Source organism: Lissotriton vulgaris, chromosome 5 (assembly GCF_964263255.1).
Source record: "Lissotriton vulgaris chromosome 5, aLisVul1.2, whole genome shotgun sequence".
Classification (NCBI taxonomy): Eukaryota; Metazoa; Chordata; class Amphibia; order Caudata; family Salamandridae; genus Lissotriton; species Lissotriton vulgaris.
The window spans coordinates 39,899,031-39,911,082 of record NC_141693.1 but is presented as its reverse complement, the minus strand read 5'-3'; the positions used below and the strand labels follow the sequence as shown (position 1 = coordinate 39,911,082).

Sequence of the window (12,052 nt, the reverse complement as noted above, 5' to 3'; positions counted from 1 at the left end):
AAGTCCCAAACTTTGGGAAACTGACTGTCAGCAGCACTGATAACCTTCTCTTCCCAGGTGGAGACGTCAGAGTTGTTTGTATTAGACAGCATGTCTCTGATGTCTTGGATACTCTGTAAAACATTCAAACATTCCTCCATGTCAAATATATCTTTAACCGCCACCTTCTCAGGGACATACATAGGAACTTCAAAGAGAAACTCATATGAAGTGCTTCCTCCCAATACTCATCTAGGCAATTTATTTAATTCTCGCAGATTGTGGTACCAGCTACGACCTGAGCTTCTGTCCCCAGCAGGCATCGCCTGTTGAAAAATTCCACTGGCGCTCTCTGCAATGCTGTTCTATTCAGCTTTGAATGGGCTGCTTAATTGCAGATAAACTCTCAGAGCAGACATTGAATCCATGTAAGCCTTAGAGGCAAATGCAGGACCGTTATCTGAATAAAATGAATGAACTGCCCCCATTGACACTAGAAACTGCAAATCTTTTACTACTGCTGAAGAGCTTGCTTCTGTGGCCAAACCTATAGGAATTCAGAACATAAAACACTCGCTACCAACATATACTTGAATGGGTTAGCTGTATTGAGAGACCGATGTGGTCCAAATAAATCACCCAGAAGGGGCTATTCGAAATCATGAGGATAATTGGCAAAAGTATTTTTACAGTGGAGTGTTTAATCTTTTAACAAATGTCATACTGTCTAACATAGTCCATAGTATGTTTATATAAACTGGGCTACCAGTAGTGGTTGCTGTAGCATTACTAAAGTTGCTTTAATTACTGCCTGTGCAGAAGCCCACCCCTTGTCTGCTTCTTTGATGAAAGCTAAACTAGACAGACTACTAGGTATTATTACGTCTCCCACTGCTGGTATTGTGAGCACAGAAATGTTATCTGAATTGAGGGTGTAGGAGTATTTGAGAGTAAAACCTTTAGGAGACTTCGCTGCTTGCTTGGTTGCATTTATGGCTGTTCAATATCTGTGTTGATCTTTGTTTAAGATCTGGTTAAGACTGCTACTCTGACAGTCTGAAATGCAGCTTTTGCGACTAGGTCAGCTGCACGGTTTCCTTTAGCGTGAAAGCCCTCACACTGATGGCCTCAATGGTGCCTTACATGGACAAATGGAAGCTCGTCTTCGTAAGATAGCTTCTTTCCCCAGAGCTGTTTAGTCTTTATAGGTTTTATAGGCACACAAAAGGATGAACTGGACACAATAAGTGTGGGAACAGATGAGTCAGCCTTTTGAATGCAAGTAACAGGGCATGCAATTCTGAATGTTGTGCAGTGCTATCACCTATGATTTTATTGTGAGTGTGCTGTGGGATGATCTCATCATCATGCGCTACAACTTGTAAAGCAGCACAGGCTGTGGAGTTTTGTACTTCATACCTAATGCAGGTTGGGCAGAACCATCATTATAGCATATGCTCTGGTAAGACTCAATGGGTAAAGTAGCAGGAGTCAGAATAACATCTTGTGCATGTAGAAGGAAAGCTTGTGTGCAAAGAGTTGGATCATATTGAAACTTTACATCCACTGTACCCATCTCTTGAATATGGCCTGAGCATTAGGAATGCTTGCCTTGGTGGCTGCTTCTAGGGCTGGTACGGGAGAAAAAACAAAGATATGTTTTCCCTCCTTCAAAATAGATGTTTGCACAGCTGCAAGGATTTTTTCAATAGAAGCACAACAAGCTTTGCTAAGGAATACAAATGAAACTTGTAAGCAATAGAAATGATAAAACGTATATGCGTTTGTACCAAGTGCAGGTTGGGGGCAAAGTCCTTGGAATCCATTCTAGAAGATATCACACATACAGAATGTTTTAACTTTTAAAAGCATTGCAGTGTAGATGATCTTTTAAAGATGATTGACTGATTTTTTATTATTATAACATATAAATGTTTGAGTTTGTTCTGCGTGGGAATGCAAGGACACCAGTCTTTGCCATAAACTGAATTGCCATCGGGCAGAGAAGAGCCGTGAGGGAAACGGCGGAGTGAATTCCGGGAGGCACCGGGAGCCACGGACCACAATCCCCAGCAGCCCCTGGGGCACCAGCGCGACCGTGACGCGCTTGAAGCGCCCGGAGGCGCTGGTAAAACGCTGACCCCCTCGAGACCAGGGGGGACACCAGTCTTTGCCATAAACTGAATTGCCATTGGGCAGAGAAGAGCCGTGAGGGAAACGGCGGAGTGAATTCCGGGAGGCACCGGGAGCCACGGACCACAATCCCCAGCAGCCCCTGGGGCACCAGCGCGACCGTGACGCGATTGAAGCGCCCGGAGGCGCTGGTAAAACGCTGACCCCCTCGAGACCAGGGGGGACACCAGTCTTTGCCATAAACTGAATTGCCATCGGGCAGAGAAGAGCCGTGAGGGAAACGGCGGAGTGAATTCCGGGAGGCATCGGGAGCCACGGACCACAATCCCCAGCAGCCCCTGGGGCACCAGCGCGACCGTGACGCGCTTAAAGCGCCCGGAGGCGCTGGCAAAACGCTGACCCCCTCGAGACCAGGGGGGACACCAGTCTTTGCCATAAACTGAATTGCCATCGGGCAGAGAAGAGCCGTGAGGGAAACGGCGGAGTGAATTCCGGGAGGCACCGGGAGCCACGGACCACAATCCCCAGCAGCCCCTGGGGCACCAGCGCGACCGTGACGCGCTTGAAGCGCCCGGAGGCGCTGGTAAAACGCTGACCCCCTCGAGACCAGGGGGGACACCAGTCTTTGCCATAAACTGAATTGCCATCGGGCAGAGAAGAGCCGTGAGGGAAACGGCGGAGTGAATTCCGGGAGGCACCGGGAGCCACGGACCACAATCCCCAGCAGCCCCTGGGGCACCAGCGCGACCGTGACGCGCTTGAAGCGCCCGGAGGCGCTGGTAAAACGCTGACCCCCTCGAGACCAGGGGGGACACCAGTCTTTGCCATAAACTGAATTGCCATTGGGCAGAGAAGAGCCGTGAGGGAAACGGCGGAGTGAATTCCGGGAGGCACCGGGAGCCACGGACCACAATCCCCAGCAGCCCCTGGGGCACCAGCGCGACCGTGACGCGATTGAAGCGCCCGGAGGCGCTGGTAAAACGCTGACCCCCTCGAGACCAGGGGGGACACCAGTCTTTGCCATAAACTGAATTGCCATCGGGCAGAGAAGAGCCGTGAGGGAAACGGCGGAGTGAATTCCGGGAGGCATCGGGAGCCACGGACCACAATCCCCAGCAGCCCCTGGGGCACCAGCGCGACCGTGACGCGCTTAAAGCGCCCGGAGGCGCTGGCAAAACGCTGACCCCCTCGAGACCAGGGGGGACACCAGTCTTTGCCATAAACTGAATTGCCATCGGGCAGAGAAGAGCCGTGAGGGAAACGGCGGAGTGAATTCCGGGAGGCACCGGGAGCCACGGACCACAATCCCCAGCAGCCCCTGGGGCACCAGCGCGACCGTGACGCGCTTGAAGCGCCCGGAGGCGCTGGTAAAACGCTGACCCCCTCGAGACCAGGGGGGACACCAGTCTTTGCCATAAACTGAATTGCCATCGGGCAGAGAAGAGCCGTGAGGGAAACGGCGGAGTGAATTCCGGGAGGCACCGGGAGCCACGGACCACAATCCCCAGCAGCCCCTGGGGCACCAGCGCGACCGTGACGCGCTTGAAGCGCCCGGAGGCGCTGGTAAAACGCTGACCCCCTCGAGACCAGGGGGGACACCAGTCTTTGCCATAAACTGAATTGCCATCGGGCAGAGAAGAGCCGTGAGGGAAACGGCGGAGTGAATTCCGGGAGGCACCGGGAGCCACGGACCACAATCCCCAGCAGCCCCTGGGGCACCAGCGCAACCGTGACGCGCTTGAAGCGCCCGGAGGCGCTGGTAAAACGCTGACCCCCTCGAGACCAGGGGGGACACCAGTCTTTGCCATAAACTGAATTGCCATCGGGCAGAGAAGAGCCGTGAGGGAAACGGCGGAGTGAATTCCGGGAGGCACCGGGAGCCACGGACCACAATCCCCAGCAGCCCCTGGGGCACCAGCGCGACCGTGACGCGCTTGAAGCGCCCGGAGGCGCTGGTAAAACGCTGACACCCCCCTCGCCCCCGCGAGTCGCGCGCGGGAGCGCCCGGGGCTAAGCCCGGGCAAAGGGCGGGCCCTCTGTGGCCCTCAGAGGCACGAGGAGGACGGGACGGGGCCACCCCATTTCGTCATTTCACTAAGGTACTTTCCATTGGCCCATTGGGCAACCTTCTTTCGGGAACTGTGGTTACATAAATCATTGTTGGGACTATCTGCCTTTTTGCTAGGTGTTATTGACATTTGTGTCTGTTGTTCCGCGTCGCAACCCACATTGCAGAATAAGGGCAAGCAACTGTCAGCATGTCTCCAAGGGGCACTCGCAGCAGAACAGCAGCCACTGTGACTGGCCCCATTGACCTTTTTATAACGAAGGCCAATGACGCCATCAATCAGGGCATTAGCCTTTTAGAACGCAGGGTATCACAAGATCTGGCACATGCCAAACGTTCCTCACTTGGCCTTATCGCTACCGCCACCCCACCTGCACAAGCTATGCCTAATAACATCAGACCCCTACTTGACGTATGTGCTGACATTCACACCATCCCCAGCGAGGTTAACCTTTCAGCCACCATTCCCCTGTTAGATTCAGACACCGATATCAGTACAGACTTGGAAAAAACCCCTGACCTACCCATTAACCCCTCTCCCAAAGTAAAATCCGCTGATAACATCAGGCAAGTGAGAGGCAGGCGAGAGGGGGCAGTTAAAAAACTGAAGTCACATGCACCAAAGCCCCGGGCCACCATGGTCAGGAAATACGGCCGGGCACAAAGGAAATCTGGGAAAAATACCAACTCTGTCCCTAACAACAACACGACCAGGGTTACGGTAATATCTCAGGGAGATGAAAGTGAAATGGTTCAGCAGGGTAGAACAATGGATACTAATGATAACACAGATAAGGCATACGACCCTCTGCTGGAAAGACTGGGGGAACTATTAAGCATTTATCTATCCCCCATCGAAAATAGGCTTAATCGGATAGAAAAACAACTAGCTGAATTGAATAGCCCTCTTAAGAATTTTCTAAAGGAAGGTCCTGCAACAAGTACAAATAACAGCAACACCACCAAAATAGCAGGCCCCAAAACAAATATTCCACAAGCACCTCCAACTATCCCAAACAATGCACACAAAGTTGCACCTGTAGCACTGGCCAATGGCCCAACTACTAAACAAAAAGCAGCAATATCGCACACTAATAGCGAACCCACAGATAAAAGGAAGGACCCTGGTACCAATACCATCACTAATACTAAAACTCCAAATGTGAGCACCACAGGTCACCCTGCAACCTCAACAAGCAATCCTATCTCGACCCAACCCATTCCAAAAACACCTAGACTAGTTCCTGCCCGCATTAACCTCCCACCGGAATGCGGTGCATATGTACTAGTGTTAGTAAATGTCACCAAACTTAGAAAGGATCAGGACGAAAATCCCACATCACTCAAAAACAAAACCTTGCACTGGCTAATTGCCAATTGCAATTACCCTATTGATGGTGCAAGGGAGATTATTAACACACAGTGAGTGGGTTGGATTGGACCACTTAGGAAAAAATTTGAGGGCGACTGTGTCACCATAAGCTTTAGAAATCCACAATGGGCAGAGAAAACACTAGTCAATGCCCCTCCACCATCGCCCTGGGAATTCAACACCACGCTCCTCCCCTTAGGATATTTCTACCGACACTTGATACCCCCCGAACAAGCCACGGCTAATTTCCCCAATAATTTCCCCACTAACTCTCATCAGGATATGAATTTTGGAGCAAGGATTAAATCACCCCTTTTTGTCCTAAATCAGAACCCAAATGCCGCCTACTCCAACAACCGTAACTGGCATCCACAACCTCCAATGCCAATCTTAACCCCCAACCCTCCGCAGCACTTTCAAGCCCCAACTATGCATCAGAGTAATTATAGGGATAGGCCTTACCCAAACCCTAACCCGTTCCAGTTTGCACAGATGACTGATGTTAGGCCAATGTACAATATTCCTACTTTCAATCGGTTCGATTATTTATCATCTTTAGACGAACAGGATTGACTGAGTATATCCCCCAATAAAGAAATGTGCAACGATGCAAAAGCCTGTAACTTAGAGGGTGCCACAACTCCAGCTGCATTGCACCACGTTAAAACTGCTGTTACAGAAATCATATTGTCGGATAGTATCCTGGCCATTTCTAACGAATCACTCAACCATGATAATGGGAATACTGGGAGTACATCCATCAAACACGGGTTCAAACATGGCCTATCAATTCTAAGCTGGAATGTTGCAGGTTTAGAATCTAAGCTTTCGGACCCTGCTTGGATTGAACTAATTAATGATGCAGACATACTTATGTTCCAAGAAACTTGGGCTGTCGATAACCTGTATATTGAAGGCTACCACTGCTTCAGCCTGACATCAGTAAAACCTAGCTTTGGCCGAGCAGTGGGTGGTCTTTTTATGGGGATCAGAATCTTGGCAGGCGGTACAATTAGTGATCTGAAGCTAGACAACCTTGCCAATCCCAATATTCAAATTTTAGAATATAAATTGAAATCAAAGACCACAATTTATTTAATTAATTTTTATAATAATGATTTTTATGGTGTACCGAACAAAAACTTTGTTGCATTATCTAAGGTTTTAAATATGATTGATTGTTCCCTGTCAGTAGACACCAAGAGTAGTATTCTGATTGGGGGTGATTTTAATGTGAAACTCATAGAGAACTATGGATCTACTAATCTTGATTACTGTAATGACCGCAGGGGTTTGGAACTGATCAGCATACTTTCAGATTTTAATCTTGTTGATGTAATGAGTGTAGGGTATGATATGAATTTTCCCTATGCCCCCACGTTTAAGGGCAGGGATAACGGTTCAATTATTGATTACATATTTACATCACCTCTGTTAACGGACTGTTTAATCAAATCTTCTGTGGTGCAAACGTCTTTCAGTGATCACAATCCATTGTTAGCTATTTTTAATTTCGCACCCAGTCCGATTTTTATGAATTTAAATGGGGCAAGGGATATTACACCCTCAATTGACGGCATTCGCCTTAAATGGAGGGGAATTGACTGTGGGGCCATTACAGACACGATTCAGGAGGCACATCCCGATTTACTGAAATGCCTCTCCTCCCCAAGCACAAATAATGAAAAATTGATCACAGACTTTGAAGCTTTATGCTCAAATATAAAAATTCTCCTGTCAGTCCCACTCCCTACTGAACACAAAGAGCCACAGTGGTTTGATACATCTTGCTCCGTGGCCAATAGAGAGTTAAGAAAGGCCCTCTCTGCCAAACCCAGATGTAAAGATGTAGTTCGAGCTGCCAGGAAAAACTACAAAGACAAAATATCGAAAAGGAAGGCAAACTTGCTCTCCGACCACTGGGATAAGCTGGTCATCAGCGCCAATCTGGGTGGCAGCGCCCCATTTTGGTCGGCTGTTAGGAGAACGAGGGAAATGGGCAAGGAGCTTACACAAACTAGCTGCAATATAACCAGTGCAGCCTGGGAGACCCATTTTTCTAATATTTATGCCGCCCCCTCTGATGAGCAACTTCTCCCCAATATGGACCAAACAGAAGGCTTAGAGATCTCGGACCTAGAAGTCAGGAAAGCCATCAAAGAGAGCCTAGGTAACAAGGCGCCCGGGCCGGACGGCTTCCCTATCGATATTATTAAATTTAATGCTGCTCTTTGGACGCCAATACTCCTAAACATCTTTAACAGTCTCCCACATGTAGCCATGCCTGCCACCTGGGCTACTAGTATCATCGTCCCCATTTATAAAAAAGGAGACAGATCAGACCCAGCAAATTATCGTCCCATTTCCCTCCTGGATAATACTCTAAAAATACTAGGACGAATAATTTATAACAGGGTACTGGAATGGGCGTCTGATTCTGACTTTTTAGATCCCTGCCAGATGGGGTTCAGGAGCGGGGTAGGAACAGTCGAGCAATGTTTAAATTTAAAATTGATAATCGACAAATACTGCACTGCTCGCTCATCCCCTGCCTACCTAGCTTTTATGGATCTTTCATCCGCATTCGATCTTGTGAATAGATCTAAGCTTTGGTTAACCCTCCTGTCAAACGGTCTTGATGCCACTCTTGTTAGATTCTTAGCCTAACTCCATACCGAACTGAAAGCACGGGTACGTATTGGGATGGGCGGAGAGGTATCGGGAGCCATTGAGATAGGGAGAGGGGTGAGACAGGGGTGCGTTTTAGCACCCCTGCTGTTTATCATTTATATCAACGGTCTGTCCAACTGTCTAAAGAAAGCCACCCCTGATGTCCCAACTATTTTAGGTAACCCCCTACCCGTGCTTTTATATGCAGACGACGCTGTCCTTATGGCACGTACACCTAACGCTCTACGTCTGCTTGTACATAGTTTTGTAAATTTTATGGAGGGACTGGATCTGAAAGTTAATTTTAAAAAGTCTTTTATTATGTCCTGTGGGCCGGGCAAAAGGAAACTCAGCACAATTCGAATTGGAACAGATAAACTAGAATCTGTCCATAAGTTCCCTTATCTGGGGTTGGTTTTCGCTGCGAACGGCTCGTGGAGTGGGCATGTGGCCCACGCCACGAGCAAGTTCTCGAAAGCCAACAATTCTGTCCTGAGTCCCCCCCGCCCAAAGAAAATTGGCGCCACAAAAGCCATCGCTAAAATTTTTAAACTACAGTGTTCTCCTGTTGCCACGTATGGAGCCGAAGTTTGGGGATCGGCCAGCAGCATTAGCATTCAAAGAGAGGAAAACCGTTTTTGCAGAAAATTGCTGGGAGCACCGATCTCCTCTTCTAATTTTATCTGCCATAACGAACTTAACCTCCCCTTCATAAATGACTTTATTAAAGTAAGACCAGCTCTCTTCTGGATTAGAATCTGGAGGAATGAGGCTGCTGTCCTTACGCAAAACATCATTAAGGACTGCCTTAATTGCGAAAATGGCATGCAGATCCCCTGGTTTAAAGAAGTTTTTAAAACATTTAATGAAATTGGTAGAGGCATTTTGTTTACCGAGCCAACGGCTATCGAATTAAAGGATAAATCTGAGGTCCAAAAAGCACTTTATGCACTTTACCGTAATGAACGGCTTGGAAGTGAATTACAGAAATCAGGGGTCAAGAAATACATTGGAAATGGTCTTTGTATGCAAATCATGCCACCCTACCTCTCACTCCCTATGTCAAGTTGGGAGCGATCTCTATTGTTTCGTCTAAGGGCAGGAACTGTGAAATTTTTGCTGTCTTTTCCTTTGGGGTACCGACATCATATAGATCTTACCCCCTGCCCTTGTGACGGTATAAGCACTCAAGATGATTTGCACTTTCTGTTTTTCTGTAAATTTTATGTGAGATATACCAAATGGCTTTTAACCCCATACTTTAGGAAATTCAGACCTCTCACACTTCAGGAATCCTACATGTTGTTGCTCACCTTGGACACTGATGAATTGACATTTCGCACTAGCACTTTTTTAAGACTAGCCATACGTGCACGTAAGACTATGGAAAGTCCCTGAAATCAGAATCAGTCATAAAGATACTACTGCAAAATTTTATAAGATAATGAAATCTATTGCTTAACCACTGTATGAACTGCTTTGTTACTATGGAATGCTATTTATATAACTGTTTTGTATTATATGTATATATGTGCTTTGGTGTGTTCGGTACTTTTATGAATTTTATCAAATTCGAATAAAGGTCTTTTGAACTTTGAACTTGACAGATTATAGCAATGAGAAAGTCACATTATTAAAGTTTACACTTCTTGTCTCACTAACTTGGTATTGAAATAAGTAGTTTATATTTCCAAATTATATTCAGTGAATGCCTTGCCACATGGTGTGATGAGAGTCTAGGCCGAGGCGTCTGGTGAAAGTACTATACAGTTTGGTGAAAAGATTTATGTAACAAACATTGATTTGTAGGACCTATTAGTGATCTTTGTACAACTGTGAAGAATATTTATACTGACCATGTGAATCTACACAGTGAAAAAAACAGATAATTAGAGGATTTTGCTTGAAAGAGATGACAATGCCTGTACTCAGTCAGTGAGTAAATATTTCATTTATGTGTAGAGAGCATTAGAAATTAGAAAGACAATGGAGGAAAAACTATGATCCCGCCATCAAAAGCCAATACAAGCTGGCTATTAGACAGTACCATAATGAGAGGATCCAAGCCCAAGCCAAATATTTTGATGGAAAAATTAATTCAGCATGTATCTCCTCAAGAGAGCTATTTGAGGTAGTGCACTCCTTAACCTCCACTGATCAGGAAACTAACAAGCACTCCTCATTCAAAGAGAGATGTAATTAGATGGGGAAACTCTTCAAAAATAAGGTGGAAATAATATTTAACTCCCTGCAAAGAAACAGTAGTCCAAACAGCGCTGATGTTCACCCTAGTATCAATGATAACATGATTATTGAAACAGAGACTAGATCTAAGTGAAGAAGATATGACCTCAATCCTGCAGAAGATTAAATCTGGTCTCCACAAGACCCGATTCCACCAGACATCTTGCTGCAGGTAGGGAAAAGATCTAGGTCTACCACTGCAGCACTCATATCACTCTCTCTTACACAAGGGATTATCCCCAAAACCTGGAAACACACCATAATCCAGACACTGCTGAAAAAGCCCCATTTTGACCCGGCAGAGCCAGGGAATTATCAACCAATATCACTTTTGCCACTGTTAGGCAAAATAACTAAAAACACATCAATCAGACCCTGTCCATTATCTAGAAGAGAATCAGGTGTTGCATACCACTCACATGGGTTCTGACTGCAACACAGCACAGAGTCAGCCCTGTTGGTGGTCGCAGAGGAACTAAAGGGAATCCTAGACCGGGGGTGCACAGCAGCTATCCTGCTTCTCGATCTTAGCGCTGCGTTTGATACAGTGGATCACTATACCATGATCCACAGGCTAAAGGAAGAGGGTATTACAGGCTCTGTGCTTAAGTGGAAAACCTCATTTCTAGAAGATAGATCCTTCCAATTACTGGAAGGTGAGCACCTATCTAACACCCTCCGAATCTCGTGTGGAGTCCCACAGGGATCTGCATTAAGCCCAACACTATTTAACCTGTATATGCAACCACTAGCAGAGATAGTGCAAGAATTTGGATTATCCATACTGTTATATGCGATGACACTCAGCTGATACTATCAGTAATGAAAGGCCCCCAATCCATACACAACAACCTGGCACCGTGCATGGTACAAGTAGCATATTGCATGAATAAGTGTAGCCTAAAGCTGAATGGAGGAAAAACAGAGCTCATGTTCTTGGGCAATAAGGCGGTCGCAAGCAACATTATCAGCTGGCCTCCAGAATTGGAAGAACCCCCTGTCCCAAAGAATGCTGTTAAAAATCTGGGAATATGGCTAGACGAAAGTCTGTCCATGGAAACTCAATTCAAGAAACTATCAGGTGTATGCTATGTACTTCTGTGCATGCTCCGGATGATCCTTCCTCTTATTCCTGAACATACTCACAGAACCATGGTCCAGGCCCTAGTGGTGTCGCAGCTGGAATATGGTAACTCTGTATCTTGACGCACCCAAATACAATATTGCTGCACATCCCAAGACAAAAGTCAGCTAAGGCAGCCCTGAAGACATTACCCTGGCTCCCTATCCAGGCCAGGGTCGAGTTCAAGTCAATAACTATTGACCATGGAGCTATGAATGACAAAGGTCCGGCCTTAATCGAAAAGCTTATCCCACACTATATCCCAGGCAGACCCCTAAGATCCTCTGCAGATCTACTCACAAAACAGACTAGGATGAAGAGATCTAGGTGGGGCGGTAGATACTTCTCGCAACTAGCTCCTAGCCTGGGAAACGCACTGCCTATGGAACTGCGTCTGTTGACTGATGAATTGGCATTCAGGAAAATACTTAAAACTTGTCTCTTCCTTTAATATCCTTGCACC

The 12,052-nt window shown here is 46.8% G+C and overlaps 1 protein-coding gene across 4 annotated transcripts in view; it reads left to right on the top strand.

The window, feature by feature from the left end:
- Positions 1–12,052, top strand: part of LOC147710072 (butyrophilin subfamily 1 member A1-like) — a 386,132-nt gene that overhangs the window by 3,955 nt on the left and 370,125 nt on the right. The gene's annotated exons all lie outside the window — the stretch shown is intronic.